Source organism: Lutzomyia longipalpis, chromosome 2 (assembly GCF_024334085.1).
Source record: "Lutzomyia longipalpis isolate SR_M1_2022 chromosome 2, ASM2433408v1".
Classification (NCBI taxonomy): domain Eukaryota; kingdom Metazoa; phylum Arthropoda; class Insecta; order Diptera; family Psychodidae; genus Lutzomyia; species Lutzomyia longipalpis.
The window spans coordinates 40,605,313-40,620,313 of NC_074708.1; the positions used below are offsets into that span (position 1 = coordinate 40,605,313).

The 15,001-nt window shown below is 38.1% G+C and overlaps 1 long non-coding RNA gene across 1 annotated transcript; it reads right to left on the bottom strand.

The window, feature by feature from the left end:
- Positions 1-9,130: 9,130 nt before the first annotated feature.
- LOC129788365 (uncharacterized) lies at positions 9,131-9,752 on the bottom strand. The gene is made up of 2 exons (XR_008750360.1): positions 9,547-9,752; positions 9,131-9,473 (listed from the first exon to the last, which is right to left on the bottom strand). It is a non-coding gene; the product is annotated as an uncharacterized LOC129788365 (long non-coding RNA).
- Between the last annotated feature and the right edge of the window lie 5,249 nt (positions 9,753-15,001).

Consider the following 15,001-nt stretch of genomic DNA (forward strand, 5'->3'; position numbering starts at 1 on the left):
AATTATTCATTTAAATTCTTTAAATTATTTAATTTGTGGGCTCTGAAAAGAGCCATTTCTTTGCATTTTGGGAGCCAAGCTCCCCATTGCATCGACGTGCACTCGACAGAGTCACACGCGATACTGATTCCCTTTTTCGTTGCATCTCCTTTTTTAGAGAGATTTCCCCTAAACGAACATGGTTGCTTTTCATCAAAGCGACCCGGAACTTTTGGGTAAAAATCTGGCTGCTTAAGTACGAGAATTTGTGGGAAATGCTGCTCGTGACAACCAGAAGACCAGGATAATTCCACGTCATCCTCCGGATTACATGATTTTGCACAAAAAACCGCCCTTTTCAGGGCAAAAAAAGACATTGAATAAGGAGTTATCATGAATTTCTTCTAAATAAGAAACGATTAAATTTTTTTCAATGAATTTGGCGTTTTTATTCAATTAGATTATTATTTTATACTTAAAAAACATAATTATTCATTTAAACTCAATAAAGAATTAATTTGTGGGCTCTGATAAGGGCCATTTTGTCTCATTTTGGAGCCTAAACAAACAGGATAACTTTTCATCGAAGCGACACGGAACTTTTGGGTAAAAACATGTTATAAATAGAGGTGACGCCGTGACTGAAAAATCATTTCTCTGCGAGCTCTCGCAGAGTGAATGTCTTCTGTAGAGGAAGACAAAACTTTTTTTTCAGGAAAATGTTTTTGAATGCGGAAAGGAAGGAGGAAAAGACACGCTCAAACCATGGTGAGCTCCACTTCCGCGTGGGACGCATTCATTGTTTCCTGCGCAAGGGAAACCATGCTGAGATGAGAATGCCGGTGCTGGTGCTCCTCCGGATTTAAAGATTTCGCACAAAAAACCGCCCTTTTCAGGGCGACTAAAACATTGCATAAAGAGTTTAAAGAATTTCTGTAAAAAAAAGCCATAAAATTTTATTTAATTTAATTAATTTTTAATTAAATAAATTCTTCATTTAAAAAAAAGAATTTAATTCTTCATTTAAAAAAAAAGAATTTAATTATTCATTTAAATTTTTTATTTCATAAATTTTAATAAAATGAATTTTTTTTATTTAAAAAAAAATAATTATTCTTTATAATCTCTTTAAATTATTTATTTTAAGGGCTCTGAAAAGAGCCATTTCTTTGCATTTTGGGAGCCGTAGCTCCCCATTGTATCGACGTGCACTCGACAGAGTTGCACGCGATACTGATTCTCTTTTTCGTTGCATCTTCTTTTTATAGAGAGATTTCCACTAAACGAACATGGTTGCTTTTCATCAAAGCGAACGGGAACTTTTGGGTAAAAATCTGGCTGCTTAAGTTCGAGAATTTGTGGGAAATGCTGCTCGTGACAACCAGAAGACCAGGATAATTCCACGTCATCCTCGGGATTACATGATTTTGCACAAAAAAATGCCCTTTTCAGGGCAAAAAAAGACATTGAATAAAGAGTTATCATGAATTTCTTCTAAATAAGAAACGATTAAATTTTATTCAATAAATTTGGCGATTTTAAACAATTAGATTATTATTTTATACTTAAAAAACATAATTATTCATTTAAATTCTTTAAAGAATTAATTTGTGGGCTCTGAAAAGGGCCATTTTGTCTCATTTTGGAGCCTAAACGAACAGAATAACTTTTCATCGATGCGACTCGGAACTTTTGGGTAAAAACATGTTATAAATAGAGGTGACGCCGTGACTGAAAAATCAGTTCTCTGCGAGCTCTCGTAGAGTTAACATCTTTTAATTTTTCAGATGTCGGCCGAGAAGCTGGCCCCATTCATCCGCAGATACTTGAAATCTGCCGTCACCAGTGAGTGCTCTTGTACAGACAAAGGGAAAGGGAGCATCTGGCTCCTTCAAATTGGCCATAACATCCAAGGCTGAGGAGAAAACAACAAAACAGAAGCCACGTGCCCCGAAGAGAGCTGCAACGGGAGAGAATAAAACAAAGAAAGTCCCAGCATTGTTAAAGAAGCCAACGGCAGCAGCAAAGAAAGCTGTGACGGCAAAGAAGCCCAAGTGATGAGAAGAAGACCCCGCTGCTTCACGGAAAAAGGCTGGTGGATCAAAGAAGGTAGCGCCAAAGCACAAACCAACAAATCCATCTGCAAAATCAGCGGGAAACCGAAAACACCCAAGAATGCGCTGACCCCAAAAAGACAGCCACAATGAAGAAGTAAAATTCTTCATTTAAATCCACAAAACAGCCCTTTTCAGGGCTCTCAGAAAATCCATAAAGAGTTGATCAATGAATTTCACTATTTTTAAAAAACTTAATTCTCTAAAATCATGTCATCCTCCGGATTTCATGATTTTATACAAAAAAAAGGCCCTTTTCAGGGCGAAAAAGACATTGAATAAAGAATTATGATGAATTTCTATAAAAAAAAAGGCATTAAATTTAATTAAATTAATTAGCTGGCCATCCGCAGTCCGAAAATTGAATTAAATTGCTATCTGGCGCAACAATTGCGAACAAAAAACCGCCCTTTTCAGGGCGACAAAAACATTGAATAAAGAGTTTTATTGAATTTCTTTAAAGAAAAAAAAGCCATAAAATTTTAATTAAAAAATTTTAATTCAATAAAATCTTTTGTACTTAAAAAAATATTTTAATTAATCATTTTTTAACTCTTTAAAAAAATTAATTTTGTGGGCTCTGAAAAGAGCCATTTTTTGTCATTTTAGGAGCCAAACCAATTCCCTGCTGGCTTCCATGTGGCCCTACAGCAATCCCCAGCCGCATAAATATCCACCAGGGATGTTCGCATGAGTTCATTGACTGAAATCCCACCGTCTGTGGCACGCTCCAGTGGTGAATCTACCGTGTAATCAATTCTGGGATTGACACCACTTGCTGAAACGACAAAGTCGCACTCAAGAGTTAGTGAATGTTGACGGAATCCGGGAGATTGCGTCCACTTCCGGAAACATCAGGCATTCAATGCCAATCGGGACCCAAGGCTGCTCCATTATTTCCCTGCGTTTCACCTGCGGAGAAGAAAGAACAAAGTTTAATCAATTTAATCTAGTTTTGAGAGATCCTTAAGAGGAAAATTAGTAATCGTCTCACCATACTGGAGCCTTTTTCCTGCAGATTCTTCTTGAAGAATTCAGCAGCTCCTGGATCAAGGAATGTGGAGGAAATGTGATTGATTATCCTGGACTACCCAATCAATTGTAACACCTTTCACTGCGTAGGCAATCTCACTGGCAATTCCACCATTTCCCACGAAAACAATTCTCTTCCTATCCGTGATCCTTCTCTGAAATTCCTGCACTGATTCTGTGTCACGAATCCCAATTAAATGGGGGTGCTCTTCTATTAAATTGGGACGAGCTCCTGTGCAGAATGAGTCGAGACTCTGTTACGAGGATTATTTTCTCTTCTGGACAGAGAAAGGCAATTGTCTCAGCACACGATACTCCGGCAATTCCTCCCCCCATAATCCTTCGGAATTAGGCAGAAGACTACACGAGACCTGCAAACAACACCAAAATCATCAGAAGAGTTTTTAACATAAAAATAATGCAAAATTCTTACCCGGAAGAAGGGAATTTTCTGAAACCAACAAACTCCCAACAATAAAAACTAACCTCAACACGGAGCTTCTGCTTCTTGGCGCCCCAGTCACCAGGTCAGCACACACCTTCTCCAGGGAACGCACATTCCGGGATGTGAGGGTGATGCGAATACGAAGAACTGAAGCAACTTCCGCCTGGGGCTTCTCCTCGATATCTTTAGCAAACTGCAGCAGCCTGTGGAAAACACGTTGCGAAGCAATTTTATTTACATTTCTCACGAAAAACAAACAAAATCACGCGTATTTCTACGAATTGACCACAAGATGGGATTATGCTGGAACTTACCATGCTTTGGGAGATGTTTCCTGGGCGAGGTGGTTGTTTTTCACGTAAAAATTGCAACCAGCGCTGAATCAGAACAACTGACTCGCACGAACGCTTGCAGAGCACAAAAAAGGAACCCTCCTACGCCAACTTTCAACAAGGGGAAAACTTCCATGGAAATTCTTTGATGAAGTTCACCCGAGGAAGACAATATTGTGGATATTTTGTCCAGCATCCTAACACGTTTTATGGCCAAATATTGTGAAAATTAACCACGACATTTTTCCTCATTTCCGTTTTTTTTTTTTGATTGAGGTTTTAACGTAATTTCATGTTTCTCACTTTTTCACTTCTTCACAGCTAACAGCGCCAAAAGCTTCCAGCGGAGCTTTTTGAAACTGATTCCACCTGATTTCTTTCTTCTGCAAGATCCGGAGAAATCTGCCCGGAATTCCCCTTTTAGCTGTGAAACAGAGTTCCAGGAAAAGCAGGAAGCCTTGGAGTACGCATATCCTGAACATTGGCAAGTGGGGCAGCAGCTGAGTGAACGAATTGAGGGTTCGGTGTCTTTTCTGCGTGAGATTGATTCATTTCTGAAGGATCACGGAGCTGAGAGAACACCTGGAAAGCAATCAGGGAAGTCTATAATCAATCTCAGTGACATTTCAATGGGAGATCTTCAATCCCTGGGCAGGAGTGGAGATTTTGAGACCATGCCGAGGGGGGATTTGCAGCATGAGAAGGCACACAGAATGCACTGCAGAGGCACACAGAATCAATGGGTAGGAGGATGAGGGGATAGAGGGATTTGGAGACTTCCACCCCGGCAGTTAATAGAAGTCTCAATTTCTCATCAAATGCCCAAGATGCTCCTCTGATTAATCTCAGTGATCTCTTCATAACAAGAATGAAGTGTTTCATGCAAAATTAATCCTCCTCACAAAGGCAAATGACGACGTGAAGGAGATTACGAAGAAGCAGATGGAACAGCCTGGAGAGTTGAGTAACTTCTGCGTGAATTCCTGGTGCACACAAAAGAGAAGAAATTCCTCTGCGATGTATGTGGATTCAGCAAGGGGCGCCTGAAAAAATTCTCTAAAATCATGTCATCCTCCGGATTTCATGATTTTGTACCAAAAAATGCCCTTTTCAGGGCAAAAAGACATTAAATAAAGAGTTTTAATGAATTTTTATCAAAAAAAAAATATTAAATTTTATTTAATAAATTCTTTTTTTTATTAAAAAAAAATTATTCTTTAATAAACTCTTTAAAAATTAATTTTGGGCTCTGAAAAGAGCCATTTCTTTGCATTTTGGGAGTCAAGCTCCCCATTGTACCGACGTGCACTCGACAGAGTCGCACGCGATACTGATTCTCTTTTTCGTTGCATCTTCCTTTTATAGAGAAAGTTCCCCTAAACGAACAGGGTTGCTTTTCATAGAAGTGTCTCGAAACTTTTGGGTAAAAATCTGGCTGCTTAAGTTCGAGAATTTGTGGGAAATGCTGCTCGTGACAACCAGAAGACCAGGATAATTCCACGTCATCTTCCGGATTACATGATTATGCACAAAAAATGCCCTTTTCAGGGCGAAAAAAGACATTGAATAAAGAGTTATCATGAATTTCTTCTAAATAAGAAACTATTAAATTTTATGCAATAAATTTGGCGTTTTTAATCAATTAGATTATTATTTTATACTTAAAAAACATAATTATTCATTTAAACTCAATAAAGAATTAATTTGTGGGCTCTGAAAAGGGCCATTTTAACTCTTTTTGGAGCCTATACGAACAGGATAACTTTTCATCGAAGCGACCCGGAACTTTTGGGTAAAAGCATGTTATAAATAGAGGTGACGCCGTGGCTGAAAAATCATTTCTCTGCGAGCTCTCGTGGAGTAAATGTCTTCTGTTGAGGAAGACAAAATGTTTTTTTTTTTCAGGGAAATGTTTTTGAATGCGGAAAGGAAGGAGGAAAAGACACGCTCAAACCATCGTGAGCTCCACTTCCCCATGGGACGTAATCCATCGTCTCTTGCGCATGGGAAATTATGCTGGGAATGCCGGTGCTGGTGCTCCTCCGGATTTAAAGATTTCGCACAAAAATCCGCCCTTTTCAGGGCGATAAAAACATTGCATAAAGAGTTTAAATGAATTTATTTAATAAAAAAGTCATAAAATTTTATTTAATTAATTAGCTGGCCATCCGCAGAGAATTGAATTAATTTCTCTTTGGCGTAACAATTTCTCATCGTGGTGATCTACATAACATTCAGGCAGTTCTCCTGCCCAAGAAGAGCAAAAAGATGGCCTAAATTCTCTAAAATCATGTCATCCTCCGGATTTCATGATTTTGTACCAAAAAATGCCCTTTTCAGGGCAAAAAGACATTAAATAAAGAGTTTTAATGAATTTTTATCCAAAAAAAAACATTAAATTTTATTTATAAATTGTTTTTTATTAAAAAAAAAAAAGAATAATTATTCTTTATCAAACTCTTGAAAAAATAATTTTGGGGGCTCTGAAAAGAGCCATTTCTTTGCATTTTGGGAGCCAAGCTCCACATTGTACCGACGTGCACTCGACAGAGTCACACGCGATACTGATTCCCTTTTTCGTTGCATCTTCTTTTTATAGAGAGATTTCCCCTAAACGAACATGGTTGCTTTTCATCAAAGCGACCCGGAACTTTTGGGTAAAAATCTGGCTGCTTAAGTACGAGAATTTGTGGGAAATGCTGCTCGTGACAACCAGAAGACCAGGATAATTCCACGTCATCCTCCGGATTACATGATTTTGCACAAAAAACCGCCCTTTTCAGGGCAAAAAAAGACATTGAATAAAGAGTTATCATGAATTTCTTCTAAATAAGAAACGATCAAATTTTTTTCAATGAATTTGGCGTTTTTATTCAATTAGATTATTATTTTATACTTAAAAAACATAATTATTCATTTAAACTCAATAAAGAATTAATTTGTGGGCTCTGATAAGGGCCATTTTGTCTCATTTTGGAGCCTAAACAAACAGGATAACTTTTCATCGAAGCGACACGGAACTTTTGGGTAAAAACATGTTATAAATAGAGGTGACGCCGTGACTGAAAAATCATTTCTCTGCGAGCTCTCGCAGAGTGAATGTCTTCTGTAGAGGAAGACAAAACTTTTTTTTCAGGAAAATGTTTTTGAATGCGGAAAGGAAGGAGGAAAAGACACGCTCAAACCATGGTGAGCTCCACTTCCGCGTGGGACGTAATCCATCGTCTCTTGCGCATGGGAAATTATGCTGGGAATGCCGGTGCTGGTGCTCCTCCGGATTTAAAGATTTCGCACAAAAAACCGCCCTTTTCAGGGCGATGAAAACAATGCATAAAGAGTTTTTTTTTAATGAATTTCTTTAAAAAAGAAAACATTTAATTTTATTTAATTAATTAGCTGATCATCCGCAATGAAAGAATTAAATTTAATTGCTCATTGTGTGAGTTTCTACCCAACATTCAGGCAGTCCTCCTGCCCAAGAAGAGCAAGAAGAAGGCATAAAATTATCCCAAATCATGTCATCCTCTGGATTTCATGATTTTAAAGAAAAAAACGCCCTTTTCAGGGCGACAAAAGTATTAAGTAAAGAGTTTATCTTGAGTTTCTTTAAAAAATCCCATAAAATTTTGTTTAATAAATTTAAATTGATTAAATTCTTTTTTATTAAAATAAAATATTTTAATTATTCATTTAAACTCTTTATCTACGCGATTTTTCTTAAGAAAAATCTGAGACATAAATTTAAAGAAAGACGGTTCCAATAAGTGGGTGTGAAAAGTAATGTGGCGACGAAAATCGATTAGAATTTTGACAAAATGCGGTTCCAATAAGTGGGTGGGAAGTTGATGTAGGGTTGAGAATCGAGGGCAAAAATTAGTTTTCTATGAGCTCTCGTAGAGTTTATGTCTTCCGTGGAGGAAGACATAACATTTTGGTGAGCTCCACTTCCCCGTGGGACGTAATCCATCGTCTCTTGCGCATGGGAAACTATGCTGGGAATGCCGGTGCTGGTGCTCCTCCGGATTTGATGGTTTCGCACCAAGAAAAGCGCCCTTTTCAGGGCGAAAAAAACCTTGCATAAAGAGTTTTATTGGATTTCTTAAAAAAAAACTATTTAATTTATTTTATTAGCTGATCATCCGCAATGAAAGAATTGAATTTAATTGCTCATTGTGTGAGTTTCTACCCAACATTCAGGCAGTCCTCCTGCCCAAGAAGAAGGCCTAAATTCTCTGAAATCATGTCATCTTCCGGATTTCATGATTTCGCACAAAAAACCGCCCTTTTCAGGGCGACAAAAACATTAAATTAAGAGTTTGTGTGAATTTCTTTAAAAAAAAACATTAAATTTAATTAATAAATTAAACATTTTAATTAAATTATTATTTTATTCAAAAAAAATAATTAATTATTCATTTGAACTCTTTAAAAATTAATTTTGGGGGCTCTGAAAAGAGCCATTTCTATGAGAACATAAACCTGAAAAAAGACGGTTCCAATAAATGGGTGGGAAAAGTAATGTGGGGACGAAAATCGAGGACGAATTTAGTTTTCTACGAGCTCTCGTAGAATTGATGTATCCTGCAAAGGAAGGCATCTCTGCTGTGGTCATCAAGTAGATGATCAGCATCAATGCTGGACGTCCAAACGGAAATGACGTATAGTGATGGGAAATTTTCCGTGGTAATCGACAAGGGAACATTGGATGCTTTCGATGCTTTGATGACGGATGATAGCCCGGAAACCCTGACTACGGTGCGGAAGTACTGGTGCGAAGTGATACGATGCCTTCGCCTTGGTGGACGATACATTTGCATTTCCCTGCTGCAGCAGCACATCCTTGAGGCAATTGTACGGCATTTTTCTGCGGAAAATTTCATCGTGCGCATAAATCGATGCCACGAAGCAGAGTTGAAGAGTAGTGAGAATAGCAAGGATGGCACAGCAATAGCCATGAAGTGGTGATTCTGGTGTCCTGTGGCAGTGCTCAGTGGCCGGATGTACCCATTCTACGGGCGGAAGGACAGAAGAAAGTTTAAAATTCTCTAAAATCATGTTATCCTCCGGATTTCATGATTTTATACAAAAAAATGCCCTTTTCAGGGCAAAAAGACATTAAATAAAGATTTATGATGAATTTCTTTGAAATATATTAGGTTTTATTAAATTAATTAAGCGTTTTAATTAAAAAATTATATTTATTCATTGAACTCTTTAAAAAAAATTAATTTGTTGGGCTCTGAAAAGAGCCATTTTATGTCATTTTAGGAGCCAAACCAATTCTCTGCTGGCTTCCATGTGGCCGTACAGCAATCCCCAGCCGCATAAATATCCACCAGGGATGCTCGCATGAGTTCATTGACTGAAATCCCACCGTCTGTGGCACGCTCCAGTGGTGAATCTACCGTGTAATCAATTCTGGGATTGACACCACTTGCTGAAACGACAAAGTCGCACTCAAGAGTTAGTGAATGTTGACGGAATCCGGGAGATTGCGTCCACTTCCGGAAACATCAGGCATTCAATGCCAATCGGTACCCAAGGCTGCTCCACAATTTCCCTGCGTTTCACCTGCGGAGAAGAAGGAACAAAGTTTAATCGATTTTTGAGAGATCCTTAAGAGGAAAATTAGTAATCGTCTCACCATACTGGAGCCTTTTTCCTGCAGATTCTTCTTAAAGAATTCAGCAGCTCCTGGATCAAGGAATGTGGAGGAAATGTGATTGATTATCCCTGACTACCCAATCATTTGTAACACCTTTCACTGCGTAGGCAATCTCACTGGCAATTCCACCATTTCCCACGAGAACAATTCTCTTCCTATCCGTGATCCTTCTCTGAAATTCCTGCACTGATTCTGTGTCACGAATCCCAATTAAATGGGGGTGCTCTTCTATTAAATTGGGACTGGGAGCTCCTGTGCAGAATGAGTCGAGACTCTGTTACGAGGATTATTTTCTCTTCTGGACAGAGAAAGGCAATTGTCTCAGCACACGATACTCCGGCAATTCCTCCTCCCATAATCCTTCGGAATTAGGCAGAAGACTACACGAGACCTGCAAACAACACCAAAATCATCAGAAGAGTTTTTAACATAAAAATAATGCAAAATTCTTACCCGGAAGAAGGGAATTTTCTGAAACCAACAAACTCTCACAACACGGAGCTTCTGCTTCTTGGTGCCCCAGTCACCAGGTCAGCACACACCTTCTCCAGGGAACGCACATTCCGGGATGTGAGGGTGATGCGAATACGATGAACTGAAGCAACTTCCGCCTGGGGCTTCTCCTCAATATCTATAGCTAACTGCAGCAGCCTGTGGAAAACACGTTGCGAAGCAATTTTATTTACATTTCTCACGAAAAACAAACAAAATCACGCGTATTTCTACGAATTGACCACAAGATGGGATTATGCTGGAACTTACCATGCTTTGGGAGATGTTTCCTGGGCGAGATGGCTGTTTTTCACGTAAAAATTGCAACCAGCGCTGAATCAGAACAACTGACTCGCACGAACGCTTGCAGAGCACAAAAAAGGAACCCTCCTACGCCAACTTTCAACAAGGGGAAAACTTCCATGGAATTTCTTTGATGAAGTTCACCCGAAGAAGACAATATTGCGGATATTTTGTCCAGCATCCTAACACGTTTTAATTACACGTTTTATAGCCAAATATTGTGAAAATTAACCACGACATTTTTCCTCATTTCCGTTTTTTTTTTTGATTGAGGTTTTAACGTAATTTCATGTTTCTCACTTTTTCACTTCTTCACAGCTAACAGCGCCAAAAGCTTCCAGCGGAGCTTTTTGAAACTGATTCCACCTGATTTCTTTCTTCTGCAAGATCCGGAGAAATCTGCCCGGAATTCCCCTTTTAGCTGTGATACAGAGTTCCAGGAAAAGCAGGAAGCCTTGGAGTACGCATATCCTGAACATTGGCAAGTGGGGCAGCAGCTGAGTGAACGAATTGAGGGTTCGGTGTCCTTTCTGCGTGAGATTGATTCATTTCTGAAGGATCACGGAGCTGAGAGAACACCTGGAAAGCAATCAGGAGAAGTCTATAATCAATCTCAGTGACATTTCAATGGGAGATCTTCAATCCCGTGGGCAGGAGTGGAGATTTTGAGACCATGCCGAGGGGGGATTTGCAGCATGAGAAGGCACACAGAATGCACTGCAGAGGCACACAGAATCAATGGGTAGGAGGATGAGGGGATAGAGGGATTTGGAGACTTCCACCCCGGCAGTTAATAGAAGTCTCAATTTCTCATCAAATGGCCAAGATGCTCCTCTGATTAATCTCAGTGATCTCTTCATAACAAGAATGAAGTGTTTCATGCAAAATTAATCCTCCTCACAAAGGCAAATGACGACGTGAAGGAGATTACGAAGAAGCAAATGGAACAGCCTGGAGAGTTGAGCAAATTCTGCGTGAATTTCTGGTGCAGACAAAAGAGAAGAAATTCCTCTGCGATGTATGTGGGCTCAGCAAGGGGCGCCTGAAAAAATTCTCTAAAATCATGTCATCCTCCGGATTTCATGATTTTGTACCAAAAAATGCCCTTTTCAGGGCAAAAAAAAAACGCATAAAATAGAGTTTTAATGAATTTTTATACAAAAAAAAAACATTTAATTTTATTTAATAAATTATAATTAAAATAAATTCTTCTTTATTTAAAAAAAAAAGAACAATTATTCTTAAAAAACTCTTTAAAATATTAATTTTGTGGGCTCTGAAAAGAGCCATTTCTTTGCATTTTTGGAGCCAAAGCTCCTCATTGCACCGACGTGCACTCGAAAGAGTCGCACGCGATACTGATTCTCTTTTTCGTTGCATCTTCTTTTTATAGAGAGATTTCCCCTAAACGAACAGGGTTACTTTTCATCAAAGCGAACGGGAACTTTTGGGTAAAAATCTGGCTGCTTAAGTTCGAGAATTTGTGGGAAATGCTGCTCATGACAACCAGAAGACCAGGATAATTCCACGTCATCCTCCGGATTACATGATTTTGCACAAAAAACCGCCCTTTTCAGGGCGAAAAAAGACATTGAATAAAGAGTTATCATGAATTTCTTCTAAGTAAGAAACGATTAAATTTTTTTCAATGAATTTGGCGTTTTTAATCATTTAGATTATTATTTTATACTTAAAAAACATAATTATTCATTTAAATTCTTTAAAGAATTAATTTGTGGGCTCTGAAAAGGGCCATTTTGTCTCATTTTGGAGCCTAAACAAACAGGATAACTTTTCATCGAAGCGACACGGAACTTTTGGGTAAAAGCATGCTATAAATAGAGGTGACGCCGTGGCTGAAAAATCATTTCTCTGCGAGCTCTCGCAGAGTGAATGTCTTCTGTTGAGGAAGACAAAATGTTTTTTTTTTCAGGGAAATGCATGAATGCGCAAAGGAAGGAGGAAAAGACACGCTCAAACCATGGTGAGCTCCGCTTTCCCGTGGGACGCATCCATTGTTTCCTGCGCATGGCAAAACCATGCTGAGAATGCCGGTGCTGGTGCTCCTCCGGATTTCATGGGTTTCGCACCAAGAAAACCGCCCTTTTCAGGGCGACAAAAACCTTGCATAAAGAGTTTAAATGAATTTCTTAAAAAAAGTCCATTTAATTTTATTAAATTAATTAACTGATCATCCGTAATGAAGGAATTTAATTTAATTGCTCATTGTGTGATGTTCTTCCGAACATTCAGGCAGTTCTCCTGACCAAGAAGATGAAGAAGAAAGGCTAAATTCTCTGAATCATGTCATCCTCCGGATTTCATGATTTCACACAAAAAATGCCCTTTTCAGGGCAAAAAAAGACATTAAATAAAGAGTTTTAATGAATTTTTATACAAAAAAAAACCATTTAATTTTATTTAATAAATTTCAATTAAATAAAAAATCTTTTTTATTTAAGAAAAATAATTATTCTTATTACTCTTTAAATTATTTAATTTGTGGGCTCTGAAAAGAGCCATTTCTTTGCATTTTTGGAGCCAAAGCTCCCCATTGCATCGACGTGCACTCGACAGAGTCACACGCGATACTGATTCTCTTTTTTGTTGCATCTTCATTTTATAGAGAGATTTCCCCTAAACGAACAGGGTTGCTTTTCATCGAAGCGACCCGGAACTTTTGGGTAAAAATCTGGCTGCTTAAGTTCGAGAATTTGTGGGAAATGCTGCTCGTGACAACCAGAAGACCAGGATAATTTCACGTCATCCTCCGGATTACATGATTTTGCACAAAAAACCGCCCTTTTCAGGGCGAAAAAAGACATTGAATAAAGAGTTATCATGAATTTCTTCTAAGTAAGAAACGATTAAATTTTTTTCAATGAATTTGGCGTTTTTAATCATTTAGATTATTATTTTATACTTAAAAAACATAATTATTCATTTAAATTCTTTAAAGAATTAATTTGTGGGCTCTGAAAAGGGCCATTTTGTCTCATTTTGGAGCCTAAACAAACAGGATAACTTTTCATCGAAGCGACACGGAACTTTTGGGTAAAAACATGTTATAAATAGAGGTGACGCCGTGGCTGAAAAATCATTTCTCTGCGAGCTCTCGCAGAGTGAATGTCTTCTGTTGAGGAAGACAAAATGTTTTTTTTTTCAGGGAAATGCATGAATGCGCAAAGGAAGGAGGAAAAGACACGCTCAAACCATGGTGAGCTCCGCTTTCCCGTGGGACGCATCCATTGTTTCCTGCGCATGGCAAAACCATGCTGAGAATGCCGGTGCTGGTGCTCCTCCGGATTTCATGGGTTTCGCACCAAGAAAACCGCCCTTTTCAGGGCGATTGAAATAATGTATAGAGAGTTTTTTTTTATGAATTTCTTTTAAAAATAATTAGATTTTATTGAATAAATTATGCGTTTTTAATTAATAAAAAATTTATTATTTAAAAATGAAGAATAATTATTCAAAAAAATAATTTCGCACAAAAAACCGCCCTTTTCAGGGCGACAAAATATTAAATAAAGAGTTATATTGAATTTCTTTGAAAAGCAATTCAATTTAATTGATAAAATATGCGTTTTGCTTGTGCACAAAATTACGCGATTTTTCTTCAGAGAGAAGGGATGAACATAAACAGAAACGGTTCCAATAAGTGGGTGGGAAAAGTAATGTGGCGACGAAAATCGAGTAGAATTTTGACCAAAATGCGGTTCCAATAAGTGGGTGGGAAATTAATGTGGGGAAGAGAATCGAGGATGAAAATTAGTTCTCTGCCAGCTCTCACAGAGTTAATGTCTTCCGTGGAGGAAGACATAACATTTTGGTGAGCTCCACTTCCCCGTGGGACGCATCCATTGTTTCCTGCGCATGGGAAACCATGCTGAGAATGCCGGTGCTGGTGCTCCTCCGGATTTGATGGTTTCGCACCAAGAAAACCGCCCTTTTCAGAGCGACAAAAATATTAAATAAAGAGTTTTTTTCTGAATTTCTTCCAAAAATAATTAGATTTTATTTAAATAATTATCTGGTCAGCCGCAATCAAAGAATTGAATTCAGTGTTCTCTGGCGTAACAATTTCTCATCGTGGTGTTCTGCCCAAGATTCAGGCTGTTCTCCTGCCCAAGAAGAGCAAGAGGAAGGCCTAAATTCTCTGAAATCATGTCTTCTTCCGGATTTCATGATTTTAAACAAAAAAACGCCATTTTAAGGGCGACAAAAACATTACATAAAGAGTTTGTGTGAATTTCTTTAAAAAAAAACATTAAATTTTCTTTAATAAATTAAACATTTTAATTAAATTATTATTTTTATTTAAAAAATAATTATTCATTTAAATTCTCTAAAGAATTAATTTTGAGGGCTCTAAAAAGTCATTTCTATGGGAACATAAAACTTTAGAAGGACGGTTCCAATAAGTGGGCGTGAAAAGTAATGTGGCGACGAAAATTGAGTAGAATTTTGACCAAAATGCGGTTCCAATAAATGGGTGGGAAATTAATGTGGGGAAGAGAATCGAGGACGAAAATTAGTTCTCTGCCAGCTCTCGCAGAGTTAATGTCTTCCGTGGAGGAAGACATAACATTTTTGTGAGCTCCACTTCCCCGTGGGACGTAATCCATCGTCTGCGCAT